The sequence below is a fragment of the Mobula birostris genome, chromosome 7 (assembly GCF_030028105.1).
Source record: "Mobula birostris isolate sMobBir1 chromosome 7, sMobBir1.hap1, whole genome shotgun sequence".
In the NCBI taxonomy this organism is placed as follows: domain Eukaryota; kingdom Metazoa; phylum Chordata; class Chondrichthyes; order Myliobatiformes; family Myliobatidae; genus Mobula; species Mobula birostris.
This window is the reverse complement of record NC_092376.1, coordinates 121,699,708-121,714,470: the sequence shown is the minus strand read 5'-3', so window position 1 is coordinate 121,714,470 and position 14,763 is coordinate 121,699,708. Positions and strand designations below refer to the sequence as shown.

General features: G+C 42.2%; 1 protein-coding gene across 5 annotated transcripts in view; it reads right to left on the bottom strand.

Moving 5' to 3' along the window:
• Positions 1–14,763, bottom strand: part of LOC140200406 (gastrotropin-like) — a 192,784-nt gene that overhangs the window by 22,843 nt on the left and 155,178 nt on the right. Inside the window, exon 1 of one of the 5 annotated variants that reach the window (XM_072263690.1) lies at positions 4,885–5,014. The exons of 3 other annotated variants lie outside the window; for them this stretch is intronic. The gene's annotated coding sequence lies outside the window, so the exon portion shown is untranslated. Of the gene's footprint in view, positions 1–4,523; positions 4,718–4,884; positions 5,015–14,763 lie in introns of those variants that run through there. One more of the 5 variants, XM_072263691.1, reaches the window with a different exon arrangement.

The window sequence follows — 14,763 nt, the reverse complement described above, 5'->3', positions numbered from 1 at the left end:
ATAAACTGCAGTACAAGCTGTTCAATAAATTACTTAATTCATATTATCTGCTAATCCAGCCATTGCTCACAGTATTTTCTATCTACCTAATGTTATTTAGGATGTTGCTTAATGTAACATACTGGATAATTCAAATTTTAAAACTGAAGTTTAGTGTCCATTTGTTTGAGAAACTAAAAATATTTCACAGAATAAATAAATTTTTATTGTAATTCCATTAAATTTTAAAACAGTATCTAATGCTCATAAAACCTCTAACAACTTTAAGATGAGATCTATACGTTGATATGTGACTAACATAATGAACTTTGTAATGTCTGATCTTTGCTAATTACTTCAATGGTTTCATCCTCTGTTTACTTCTATGTAGTCATTAACTTTTCTTAAAGATGTGCTCACGTACATCATAAATCTCACACTGGACGTTCAGCTGCTGCGTGCAAGATGCCACATTATCATTTTAGTGACTCAAGTCAAGTTTACTGTCATTTAACTATCTACATGTATATAACATATATAACCACATAATGAATATAGAAACTAGACACTTCTCTAAATCTGGGTGTAAAGCACAGTAGTACACATAACACACGATAACTTACAAAGGCAAGGATAAAATCTATAGATGAATCACACAAAAATAACAAACTAAAGTCCATTAATATTAAATATTGTAAGGTACAGCACAGATCAACCAGTGAAACTTCGACTGTGATGCGGCAGGGAGTTCAGAAGCCTAATGGCCTGGAAACTGTTTCTCATCCTGACCGTTCTTGTTTCTATGCATCGTAGTCTCCTGCCTGATGGCAGAAAGTCAAGAAGGATGCTGGATGGATGGGTGGATCCTTAATAATACTAGGGGGCCCTACATATGCAACGCTCCTGATGAATGTCCCCAGTGGATGGTAGGGAGACCCCTGTGATCCTCTCAGCTGTTCTCACAGTCCTTTGTAGGGACTTCAGGTCCGATGCTAGACTGTTCCCATACCAGATGGAGATGCAACTTGTCAGGATGCTCTTAATTGTGCTCTTGTGAAGAAGTGGGTGGGGGAGCCTTGCTTGCCTCAATCTTCTTAGGAAATGGGGGCACTGCTCTGCCTTCTTGTTTAGGGAGGTAATATTAAAGGACCAGGTGAGGTCATCCATGATGTGAACTCCCAGGAACTTGCTGCACTTAACCCTCTCTACAGAGGAGCCATGTAGAAACAGAAACAGTAAACCTACAGCATAATACAGGCCCTCGGGCCCACAATGCAGTGCCGAACATGTACTTACTTTAGAAATTACCTAGGGTTACCCATAACCATCTATCTTTCTATAGTTTCCACATCCTTCCTGTAGTGAGGTGACCAGAACTGAACATAGTACTCCAAGTGGGGTCTGACCAGGGTCCTATATAGCTGTAACATTACCTCTCGGTTCCTAAGCTCAATCCCACGGTTGATGAAGGCCAATACACCATATGCCTTCTTAACCACACAGTCAACCTGCGCAGCAGCTGAGTGTCCTATGAGTATTCGTAGAGGGGGAAGGTTTGTCTGTAATTTCCTGAAGTTCACAATGATTTCCTTTGTTCTTCTCAGACCACTCCACCAGTCACTCCACCTCCTCTCTATACTCCGTCTCGTCATCGTTCTTGATGAGGCCAGCCACTGTTGTGTCATCCGCAAGCTTGAAGACATGGTTTGAGCTTGGATCCTATAACACAGTCATGTGACAGCAGTATGAACATCCGCAGACTTGGGGAGTACAGCCCTGGGGAGCACCAGTGTTCAGCATAATGGGACTAGAAACGCTGCTGCCCACAGGGACAATTGTGGCCTTACTGTTAAGAAGTCCAGTATCCAGTTGAAGAGGGAGGTGTTGAGGCCCAGACAGGACTGTTTCTCCACCATTTTCTGGGATATGATGGTGCTGAACGCTGAACTGAAGTCTATAAACAGCAGTCTGACACATGAGACCCATTTTCCAGGTGGGTCAGGACAGCGTGTAGTGCAGAGGCTACTGCATTGTCAATGGATTGATCTGATCGATAAGTGAACTGGAAGGGGTCCAGTGTAGCAGAGAGGAAGGCTTTAATGTGCTCTATGACCAGTCACTCAAAACGTTTCATAATGGTAAATATTAATGCCATCAGACAATAGTCATTTAGGCAGGCTACTGTTGCTGCCTTGAAAACCGAAGGGAAAAGGAGTGTTCCAGAGAGATGTTGAATATATCCGTCAGCACTTCATCAGCTGGGCTGCCCAGTCTTTCAGAACTTGGCCTGATATATTATCAGGCTCTGCAGCTTTGTGTGGGTTGACTCTGGCTAGGGTCTTCTTCACCTTAGCTTCAGCCTGACTGAGTGTCTGCTCCGCTGGGGTGAGGGGTGCCTTCCTCACCAGCACTTTATTCTGCTCATCAACCCGGGTGTAGAAGGCATTCAGCCTCTCAGGGTGTGAAGCATCCTTGTCACTGATGCACAGAGTAGACCTGCAGTCTGTAATCCTCTGAATTCCCTGCCACATGTGCCTCGTGTCTCTGGTGTCGCAGAGGTGGCTGTAAATTCTCTGAGGGTGCTCCCATTTTGCCTTCCTGTTAGAGCGGGAAAGCACAGTTCTCGCTTCCCTAAGAGCTGTTGCATCCCCCGATCTAAAGGCAGCATCACAGTCCCTTAGCTACACATAGACCTCTGCAGTAAGCCATGGCTTCGATTTTACCTGGATATGTTTCATGAAGGACTCAGTTACTTCACAAGATTTCTTTTCAATGTATATTATTCAGACCCGAAAATATATAAAAATGAAAGAAATTCCATCTTTTAAACATTTCCAATAGTTATCGTGTAATACTGACTGTTCTCACCGACATTTTTGTTTGGGCTTTTAACTTAGTCGTTCCTGTATTGGGTGATGGTGCAACTAGCAGAGATGCTGCCGCACAGCTTCAGGGACCCAGATCTGATGCTGAGGTCCGGTACAGTCCGTGTGAAGCATGTACTTCCACTCTGGGACTGGATGGTCTTCTTCAGGTGCTCCACACATCCCAAACACGTGCAGGTTGATGGGTTGCTTGGCCACTGTAAATGTTAGTGAGGCTTCAGCTACACCAAAACGGGCCAAATGGAGAGTTACAAAGCCAGTTGTCTGGAACCCTACCTTTCTTATGTCGCAGTTGTACAAGACTATGTAACACTTGTACAAGACATTGGTGAGGCCGCATCAGGAGTATTGTACACAGTTTTCATTGCTCTATTATAGGAAAGACCCATAATTAAGGAGTTAAGCGTGCAGAGAAAATTTTACAAGGATGTTGCCAGAACTCAAGGGGCTGTGTTACAGAGAGAAGTTGGGCAAGTTAGGACCTCATTCCTTGGAATGTAGGAGATTAAGGAGGTGCATAAAATCATGAGGGGTGTAGATAGGATGAATGCACAGTCTTTTTTTCCCAGGGGACTTACTGCGTATCACGCCACTGGTACTTAGGCAGCAATGAAGGTCCACCCTCTCTGTCTGTCCTTGGCCATCTTCTCTATTGTGTCCCCGGTGTGGTTCAGAGTCTTCATTTCAGTGCCAAGTTGACTTTGGTGTCCTGCATTTCCTCCGCTCTTCAGGGGTCTTATGAAGTGCTGTCTTGATAATGGAGTTGGCCTCTCCTCTCATCATGTGCCCAATCCATCTCCAATGCTTCCTCATGATCAGCGCGGCCACATCCTTTTGATGACACTGAAGGAGTTGGACATGGTTGGCCAGAAAATACAGAGGGTCTTCCAGAGCCTTGTGGTGTGGAATGACAACAGCTTGGCAAGTTCACTCTCTATCATGCACCGGCATTCTGACCCACACAAAAGTGTGGACAGAACACAGCTCTGGTACAGTGTCACTTGGTGAGGACACCGTACTTGGTCGACCCCCAAATGTTGCTCGGTGATCTGAAGATGCTCCTGGCTTTGCTGACTCTGCACTGGATGTTGTGCTTGGTCCCATGGCCCAGCCGAATGATGCTGCCCACCAGGGAAGGGGAGCTAAAAACTAGAGCCTATGGGTTTGAGGTGATTGCTGAAAGCTTTAAAAGAGACCTGAGGGATAACATCTTCATTCATATGTGGAATGAGCTGCCAGAGGAAGTGGTTGTGACAGGAACCATAACAACATTTAAAAGCCATTTAGATAAATACACGGGCAAGGAGGGGTTCAGAGAGATGGGGCGGACAAACCTGGGTAAATGGGATCCGGATGAACGTGGACGAGTTGGGCTGAGGCTTCACTACTTTATAATGCCAAGCGGCAAGTGAGCATCTAGAATTTCTCCCGTAAATCTCAGACGCCGAATTATCTTGAACTATTACTCAGTCTTTGCGTCTAAGCGCTAAAACAAACATCATCCCAGCAACGCACACAGTGAAGTTTTAAACCTCTAATTTAATTGCAAGGGCCGGGGGGGGGGGGGGAGGATTAGAAGAAACTTTGTCTACGCAGTCCCTAGAGTATCTACAAGAGTTCCCATTGTCTGAAAAAGAGTATTATTTCTAATTTACTTACACTTTATAATAATCGCGATTCCTGTCGAATGACGGTGGGGGTTGGGCCGCAATCACTAAATTACTGGAAACAACGCCTCGCTGATTATTATCTGTACGAGATTCAAGCTTTATCGCAACAACAACCACAAAGATTGAATTATCGATCAATACAAAATGAATTACAGATGAACACAAAACATATTCCTGCTGGGGATTTTGTTTACAACTCAGCAATGGTCTCTCTTTAACGCAACTTGAAGGCCGATTCCTGTGAGCGCTGTCTTTTCACAGCGTCACTGCAACTCGAGTGGGAAACAAAAGCTTCCCTCCGCCTACACCCACACCGTTCGTAGCAGGGGAACAGCCCGTGGTTTACTCACCCCGTGGCAGAATCAAGTTTCAAAACCACCTCTCTGCTCACTGATACCTCGGTGACAATTTTTCAGTCTCTATCAATGCCCTCTGCTGGAGATCGCCAACTCCATGGTCCGCACCGCGCCAGCCACATCACCTCGGTCGTAACTCGATGGTCTGTTGTTCAAAGTCTTGCAACTTACTTGAGCTCATTCCGTCATTTCGCGAAACCCAGAAAAATGGCTAAGGAACCCATCGTTAAACCGAAATAGGTAATGCAGTCGACGAATTAAGGCTATTGGTTAAAGCGTATACAACGGACGGAATATTGTTTGGTTAAAAGTGATCAATTTCAAGTTTATTGTCAAGGGCATACATACCCAGGGTATAATATTATAAAAAACAGCTTTTTTTTGCAGAAGCACCACAGTATGACAACATAAGTTACATAACCTTAAATTAACATAAGTTATACATAACTTACACAACACAATAAACAACAGTAAACATAACAACATCAGTTCGAATGGAGGGAAGTATGCACTGAGGTAGAATTAGGATTTTTCAGTTCAAAAATCTGATCGTGGGCCGGGGGGAGTGTAGCTGTTCTTAAACCTCGAGCAGCGGGTCTTCAGGCTTCTGTACCTCCTGCCTGATTGCAGCAGTGAGAAGAGGATGGTGAGGGCCTTAATGATGGACGTCGGCCCTCCAGAGACATCGCTTTTTGAAGATCAGCAATAAACAATAGATAGAAACACGGAAATCTATGCCAGTCCCCAACCGAGCAGGGACACCACCAGAGGCTCCTCTCCTGGACTGCAGCAACAGGCAAGCCCGCGGCTTGAGGCCTGGTCCTTGCTACAACTGAGACCATGCAGTTCCCCCACTATCTGTCGTACCACCTAATGAAGGAAATAGGCCTGCAAAATCTTAGATGATCAATGTTTAACAGGATCTTGCAATCACAAGAGAAACATCCAAGACACTCACCCGAGGTTACAATACACGCCACCCAAACACACCAACTGCGATGCCTTCAATGCCTTCCTGTAGCAGGTAGCAACATGACCTACACCCAGTCCAGCACCTCTGCTAATGAGCAGCTCACTGATGGGGTAGACCGGCAATACCCAAAGTTCTTGGAGCCCAGCATAGTCTTCCTATCATAAACGGTGCCTGTGCAAGCAGACTTTTCATTGTACCTCTACCTCACTGCCTTTATGCATATGACAATCAATTCGACTTGTCTTGACCTGTCATTCAAAAAGGAACTATATTCGAGAGTAGCAAATTCTAAACAGGTACAGAGGCAAGAGAAGGGAGCAAGGAAGAAAGGGCAAAAGGAAGGGTCTTTAGTCAAGTGAAAGGCAGCAAAAAATTAAATACAAATAAATAATAAAATACGTTGATGAGTAAACGACAATGGTGGGACAGGAAGAAAAGAAAGTTCTAGAAGGGCTGCAAACTGGTATTACAGAAACAACAGTGGAAGTTGCTGAATTCATTAATGAGTCCGGAAGGCTAGATTGTGTTTCATGGGACAATAAGGATCTGTTTCTTGAGTTTATTTTGAGCTTCATTGGGAGGCAGCGAGATTTGGAATTAAGATGCCAAGTAGATGGAAGGCTATGGTCGTGGCTTCTGTACAGAACAAAGTCATTTGGCAAAGCAATCACTCATCCTGTGTTTGATCTGCCTGTGTAAAAGGCATCCATCCAGACTAATGAAGGCTACCTGCAGAGCTGGAGGTCACACTTAGTGTCCCCCTCCCTGGACTGTAGAAAGAGCAGCTTCTGCACGCTATGCAATGGCGTGGAAAGGGAGGAAGGTCTGATTTATTAGTAGACATGCTTGTTCAAACAGTGGGGAGATACTGTGACTAGTGATAGTGTAATTCTGAGGTAAAGGAACGGCCAGGGGATGATCCATTGAATGTGGAGCCTGGCTGAGTTGGAAGGGTCAGGTACAGGGAGCAGGGTCTATGTCCCAGAGCGTATTGGAGCAACAGAACCCGATGTTTGGATGACGATTTAAGTGCTGGGCCAAAGTGGAAAGGTCGGTTACAGGCCGAGTTGAGGCAGTGGGGTCCAGGTCCCAGAGCGTATCGAAGCAATAGAACCCAATGTTTGGATGACGATTTAAGTGCTGGGCTAGATTGAAAAGGTAAGGGTGTCGGGGACGGGATGGTTCAGCTCACTGCTCCGTGACGTTTACTGGGCTCTGTGCTGAACTAAAGGTCTGTGGACTTCAGGTCTGAATGCTACTTGCTTGCTTTTATTGTTTGCATGATTTGTTTTTCTTCTCTACACATTGGGTGTTTGATGGTCTTCTTTATTTATTGGTTGTTTGTTTTGTGGCTACCTGTAAGGAGACGAAGCTCAAGGTTGTATGTAGTACACATACTTCGATAATAGATGTACTTTGAACTTTGGTGAGCAGAGGAAAACCGGCCTAAGTGGAACTGGAATATGGAAAGTGAGCGTGATCAAGGGTCAATTCAATTATTCTACAAGAGCATCCTTGGCTGAGGAGCAAACTTGAAAGGAGGTTGTGTTCTCTGACAGATACAATGGCAGCAGAAGCAGGGAGAATGGAATAGTGTATGTAGAATGTAAGCTAAGAAGAAGTATAATTCCTTCAAAATCCATGGGTTTTATAGTGAAAAAATGGTTCAAAGTCTATCCTCAGAAAGGAGCATCTAGAATTTGAAGAAGGGAAGGGTACTGTTGGAGCTGGACTGTGTCTAGGTGAAGGAAGGGTGCTTATCGGAGGTGAACTTAGTGACATTTTCCAATATGGACTGAGAAGGGGAAAGGGCATTCTTACAATGAACATCAATGAACTAGCACCGGAGAAAAGTTTGGGAACCTGAATGGAGTGGATCAAGGGAGTAAAGCATGGCTCATACCCCCTCCAGAAACAGACTTCTGGAACACATATCGGTTTGCTTTAAATGTGAAGGAAAGGAGAGTGAGGTTCCAAATCATCCTTGCACAATGTTACTGTAAATTGACTACTATTATCCAAGATAGAAGAGTTTATGATTATCACTCAAGTTACAGCTAATAAAGCACAGCAATGGAATTAGCAGGGCTATAAGTTACTGTGTTAATGATTAACACAGAGTCAGCATCATACTAAACTGTTTTCTGCAACTCTCTTCTTCCTGTTCCACACTGGATCTCTAAGTAAAATTTTAAAAAAAAACTACTTTCCTCCTGGACAGAACAAGTACAGAGTTTCCCTAGTCCTTCCTACCCAAACCATCACATTCAAAAGATAATTCATTGTGATTTCTGCCAGCTCCAATGAAATTCCACCACGAAGAACATATACCCCTTCCAAACTCTGCACTTCAAAGGGATTTGCGATTCCCTGGTGTGGCCTTCCTCCCAGATTACCACTCCACAGCCACTGGTACTTTCCTATGCAACAGCAGCTCTTCCTCCCATCCAGGGTCCCAAACAATCCTTCCAGATAATGAATCAGTTCACGTGCTTCTTCCAATCTAATTTACTGAATTCGATATTCATATTGTAGTCTCTACATCAGAGAAACCAAATCCAGATTGGGAGTCTGCTTGGTGGACCATTTGTGTTCAGTCCATGGACATGTTCAGTTTGATAAAAGATATATAGCCAATTTGTTGACCTGGAATGAGCTTCCTGAAAGCAGATTCTACACTGACTTTATCAAAGGAACTGGAAGAGTATTTAAAGGAGGATAATTTGCAAATATGAACAAGTTACAGAGATTGGGATTATGTGAATGTGTATGATGGACCAAATAACCAACTGTGCTGGATTGTTCTTCTATTCTATCATACAGGCCCTCCCCAGTTTACAAATTTCAGAATAAATGGAACATTCATTCAACACAATATCACCTGTACACATCAAAACAAATCAGGTTTAATTATCATTCGATCATACATAGATACAGCTGAATGAGGCGGTGTTCCTCTAGGCCAAGTTGTGACACATTCAAAATAGCAAACAAGCATTTAAATAGCAAGTAACATAATTCAAAATAGCTAGTAACATTCAAAATAGTGAGCAGCATTCAAAATAGCAAGCAAAGAAGCATATTCACTTAAAAAAAAACACATATATAGTCCATGACCCTGAGCGACAATGCCTGGCGATTGATGTTACAGTCTCTCAGCAGTGCACAGATGCACACAATCCAGCCTGTCATTCCACTGCTCAAACTCGCAAGGGGAGCTCTGTTGGGAGAGGCCATCCCCCAGCTGAGCGCTGACGCAAAGCTGTGAAGCTTTCGTGTCTTCTCAACTGGTCTACCAGGCTTGAGGCTTAGTCTTCGCTACAGCTGAGGAGACACAGCTGCCATGTCATCTGTCCCTCCACCAATCAAGGGTAACAGGCACTTTACATTATCACTGACCAACGAAGGCTTGCAATCGCAAGCGAAATGTCCGAGACAATCTCCCACAGTTACACTGCACGCCACCTCTGCGCACCATCCGATGCCTTCGAAGAGCAGGCAGCATCGTGGTCTGCAGCCAGGTCAATTCCTCCTAACCCAAACCGGCTCCTCCAACATTCCGCTGGGCGCTTCTGCCATTCCTAATGGTTCCTTTTCTGACATCCCAGCCAGCCCCTTCGACACCTTCTCTAACCTCCCGGCGGCCTCTTCATCATCTCAGCCAGCTCTGCAGCCAACACCAGTCCAGCTATTTCGATCAACAAGCAGCTCAGTGATGGAGTAGCCCTGCAGTACCTGAAGTTCTTGGAGTAGAATTGTCTTTGGATCATAAGAAACACATTTTACAAAGAGAAAAGCACCTTTGGTTGGTCCCTGAGAAGCTGCTGCGATCACACGTGCTGCCATTTTAGCATAAGAATGAGCAGGGTAGATTTGCTGGCTGCTGCAGGCATCTTCTGCCATGAGGGAACTTGGTTCACTGGAATGGGACCTTGTCATAATATGGGGAGGACCTGTAATGAGGAGATTACATTCTTTGTGATGTTAATGTTTACAAATGTTAAAATTTAAAATGAGGAAGACATTATTAAGCTTGGAGATTGTGGGATGCATTTTTAGCTACATGTTAACACTTGATTTCCCCCAGTGCAGGTAGAAGAAAAACAACATGAAGTCATCCACTTTCTTGCAGAAGAGAGAAAAGTAATATATTCTTTTTAAATGGTGAAGGATTGGAAATCTTGTTGTCCAAAGGGGCCTTTGCATACACAAACACAAGTGACTAAAAGCCAAGTGTAGATGCAGTAAGTGGTTGGTAAGGCAAATGGTATGTTGGTCAATGGAAATCAAAGGAACTGCTGATGCTTAACATGTAAAATAAAATTGGGAAGTACTGGAAAAGCTCAACTGGCCAGACAGCACTTGGGGAAAGAGAACCAGTGACATTTCAGGTGGGCAACATTTCTTCAGAACTGGGGAAGAGGGAGATGCAAGTTAGATATTTTCATGAAGATCTGGAGATATCCTCTGTGGAAATTTTATGGGAGTCATATGCATAACTCTGTGCTGATAGTGTGACTTAAGTTTTAATCATCCAGATCAAATCGGGAGGCTATTTTAGTAAATAAAGTTTATTCTCAGTATTACAGTTTGGAAAGGATTTACTAATTTGGCCTTTCAAACTCAGCATTATAACTTATATTGTTTACTCACTCAATGACACTAAAATACGAACTGTCGTTACTCTAGTGTTATTGACCCCTTGAAACTTTCTAATGATCTGCCTGTAAATTATATAGTTTGATTCTGATGTGTCATTCAATATCATAATTTTTTGTTCATCCATACTTAATCCCTGATTTAAATATTTTATTGAGGTCCAAACCACACTGGTGAAATTGTATTTTTTTTTAAAGATTGTTTCATTTACTTAAAATTATTGCAATTCAGGTTTCTTTTTACAATAGCTTTCATTTTAATGTTTTTTTTTACTACTTACAATATTTTATGTGAATTTTTAGCACTTACAGAAAAGTTTTAGAATTACTTATTTTAGTTCATCTTATAATTTTATCCCAGCAATCCAGAACTTTAGGAATCCTTTACCTACAATTCATAGGAAAATAGGTCATGATGCCATGACTGATCAGAGAAACTACTTTTACCTTTATTAATTTCATTCATAAAAATAATTGATGCATCAGGCATCTGTTTTTGGAGCTAAAGCCAATTGTGAGAAGCTAGTTTGAGATCATGTCAATGCAGGTGTTGTGGCTAGTTTTACATTATTTCAAAAAAGTGAAAATCTTGAATAAAACTGTTAACATTTAGAATAGTTAAAATAAAATATGTACTTTTAGATCTTCAAAATGAGGAACAAATGAAAAGTCAAACATTAATGTCCTATTTAGTTGTAATGTGTCATTACTGTGACAATTCTACTGTTACATATTCTGAAAAAAGGATAAACTTTTTGTTAGGGTGTATTCTGGAGTTATATCATACAGCAAATATTAATTTCACCAGCAACCAATCTTCAGACCTGAACGTGAATTGTAGATTGAATTTAAAATGCAGATCTGAACAATGGTATTCCTGAAGCTGCAGACTGAAGTTGATTGCAAACCAGACAATTCTGATTAACATTCATTTGGGGTGTCTGGAGGGTGGGTGTGAAGAAGGAGGTGTTTGAAAACTATATGTAATTCAAAGGAAGAATTGTAGATGCATTGTAAATTTAGAATTGTCCTGCTGTTACCTTTGATCTTTAGCATATAAAAGGTCATTAATATTGGGTCGAGCAGGCCTCTTCTTCCAAGAGTGTCTCAGTACGTTGCCTGTTGCTCATTTTTGTTGAATAAACTCTTTTATATCCATTAGCTTCAGTGTCTCTCTGGTGACTTTGTTGAAATTATGACACATTTAATGTTGTATAATAGCTGAGACTGATCATAGTGTTATAATAAAAAGTGATGCGATACAGTTTGAGGGATAAGTTCTTACAGGCTTATAGTCATGTCTTAATGACTCCATAGGTATTGACTGGGTGATGTGACTTGTGCCAGAAGGCATGCAACAATGCTTCACTAGATGGATTCATGGATTTGTTGCATAAGGAAAATTAAGTAGATTGTGCCTATACTCTCCAGATCAGGAGCACTCAAGCTTCAAGATGACCCACTTGAATCAAATGGTTCATCCACATGACCCTATAATTAACTATTTCTCTGATCTGTAGATGGGTATTTTTTATATAGAGAAAGTGGCCCATGTTTAAATCTTATGATCTACCCAAAAGCCACAGTTCCCACTTTGAAAACTAATGCTCCACAGTTTAGAAGAATAAAGGGTGATCTCATTGAAATGTAGAAAATTCTCATGGGGCTTGACTGGATAAATATCGAGCAACACACAAAAAATGCTGGAGGAACCTAGTCACTCAGGCAGCACCTATAGAGGTAGATTGGTGGAGGGGCAGGTAGTGTTGAGGAAACAGGTAGGATGCAAAAGGATTTAGACAGCTTAGGAGAATGGGTAAGGAAGTGGCAAATGAAATGCAATGTTGGAAAATGCATGGTCATGCACTTTGGTAGTAGAAATAAACGTGCGGACTATTTTCTAAATGGGGAGAGAATCCAGGAATCTGAGATACAGAGGGAATTGGGAGTCCTTGTGCAGAACACCCTGAAGATTAACTTGCAGGTTGAGTCGGTGTTGAGGAAGACGAATGCCATGATAGCACTCATTTCAAGAGGTCTAGAATATAAGAGCAGGGATGTGATGCTGAGGCTTTATAAAACACTGGTGAGGTCTCACCTTGAGTATTATGAACAGTTTTGGGCCCCTTATCTTAGAAAAGGTGTGCTGGCATTGGAGAGGATCCAGAGGAGGTTCATAAGGATCATTCCAAGAATGAAAAGGTTATCATACGAGAGACATTTGATGGCCCTGAGTCTGTACTCGCTGGAATTTAGAAGGATGAGGGGGGATCTCATTGAAACCTTTCATTGAAAGGACTAGACAGAGTAGATGTGGAAAAGATGTTTCCCATGATGGGAGAGTCCAGGACAAGAGAGCACAGCCTCAGGATAGAAGGGCGCCCTTTCAAAAACAGAGATGCAGAGAAATTTCTTTAGCCAAAGGGTGGCGAATTTGTGGAATTTGTTACCACAGGCAGCTGTGGAGGCCAGGTCATTGGGTGTATTTAAGGCAGAGATTGATAGGTTCTTGATTGGACATGGCATCAAAGGTTACTGGGAGAAGGCCGGGAAATGGGGTTGAGGAGGAGATAGAAAAAAGGATCAGCCATTATTGAATGGCAGAGCAGCCTCGATGGGCCAAATGGCCTAATTCTACTCCTATGCCTTATGGTTGTATGGTCTTATAAACAGTCGATGTTTCAGATCTCAGCCCGAAATGTCAACTGTTTATAGATGTTGCCTGACTTACTAAGTTCTTCCAGCATTTTCCATGTCTTGTTCAAGATTTCCAGCACATGCCGAATCTCTTGTCTCTAGGGGAGGGGTTCTCAATCTGGGGTCCACGGACCCCTTGCTTAATGGTATTGGTCCATGGTGTAAAAAAGTCTGGGAACCCCTGCCCTAGGGTAAATATGGAATTGATGTTTCCCAAAACGGAAGTGTCAAAAATCAAGGATTAACAACCTCAAATAAGGGGCTAACCATGTAGGGCAGAGATAAGTAAAAATGTCATCACCCCAGACAGTAGTGAATTCTTTTACTCAATCCTGGAGGGCTGTTATTGAGCACACTGAAGGCAAAGGTGGTTATGTTTTCAGATAGTAAAAGAATCAAAAATATGTTTCAAATGTACATGTTCGGCACAGCATTGTGGGCTGAAGGGCCTGTATTGTGCTGTAGGTTTTCTATGTTTTTATGTTGGAAAATTGTAAAAGATTAGCCATGTTCTGATTGAACAGCAGACTAGATAGGAAAGGTCCATGGTTCTACTTCTGCTTCCATTCCTTGTGTTCTTTTCTGAGAACTCTGCAACTGGACTTACAATGGCTTAGTAACCACTCTTTCATCTGTGTGTCAGATGGCAGTAGGCTTACCTCCAGTATCTTGAGAGCAAACTCTAGCCTAACACTGCAGTTTAGTTCTGGAGGACATGATACATATTACTGACAGACTGCATCTACCATTTCCTGTGGAGGTCAAAGATTGGTTAAAAAAAACATCTTTCTATTTCAAAGAAAACCTGAGAGATCAAACCATGTTCTAGTCAAAATTATTTCTTCACCTAACACCAGTAGATTAGATCATCTGGTTATTATCGTACTGCAGTTTGTGAGACTACAGTATAGGTAAATTGACTGCCACATTACAATGGTGACGGTCCTTCAAATATACATTGAGCTACTTTGGGATGTCCTGAAGCTAGAAAAATATTTTATGTGAAAGAAAGTCTGTCCTTCTACCAAAATATAAATTGGAAACTCTCTTCAAAATTCAGCACTGACAAGTATAACCAAGATAGGGGTCACTAAACTGAAGTCTGAATACCCTATGACCAAACTATAAACTATCTTAGTAAATTAATTACCTGTTTGTAACACTTTGCCGCCCCACTTCCATCTTAACTATACTTGAAAGCAATGGAAGATAAGTTATCTACACAGCAACAGCTCCAGATAGAAATGATAAGCACGATATCGCAAACACGAGAAGCTACATTATCACTTGACCTTGGACTCTGAAATATCAAAGAATATTTCACTTTTACAGTCTTGCATCCTTGACAGCAAACGATAAGAAGAGCCAATAAGTGGGAAGCTTTGGGATGTGTTTAAAATGTACACTACAATAAGGGTTAAATCTGTCAGTTGAAGCAAATTGTACTTGGAGAATTACTGAGCGTAATTAACAGTACAAAACTACACACACAAGACCCTGACAAAGTCATGTTTTCCACCCAGGCATAATTTTGCGGAGAGGATA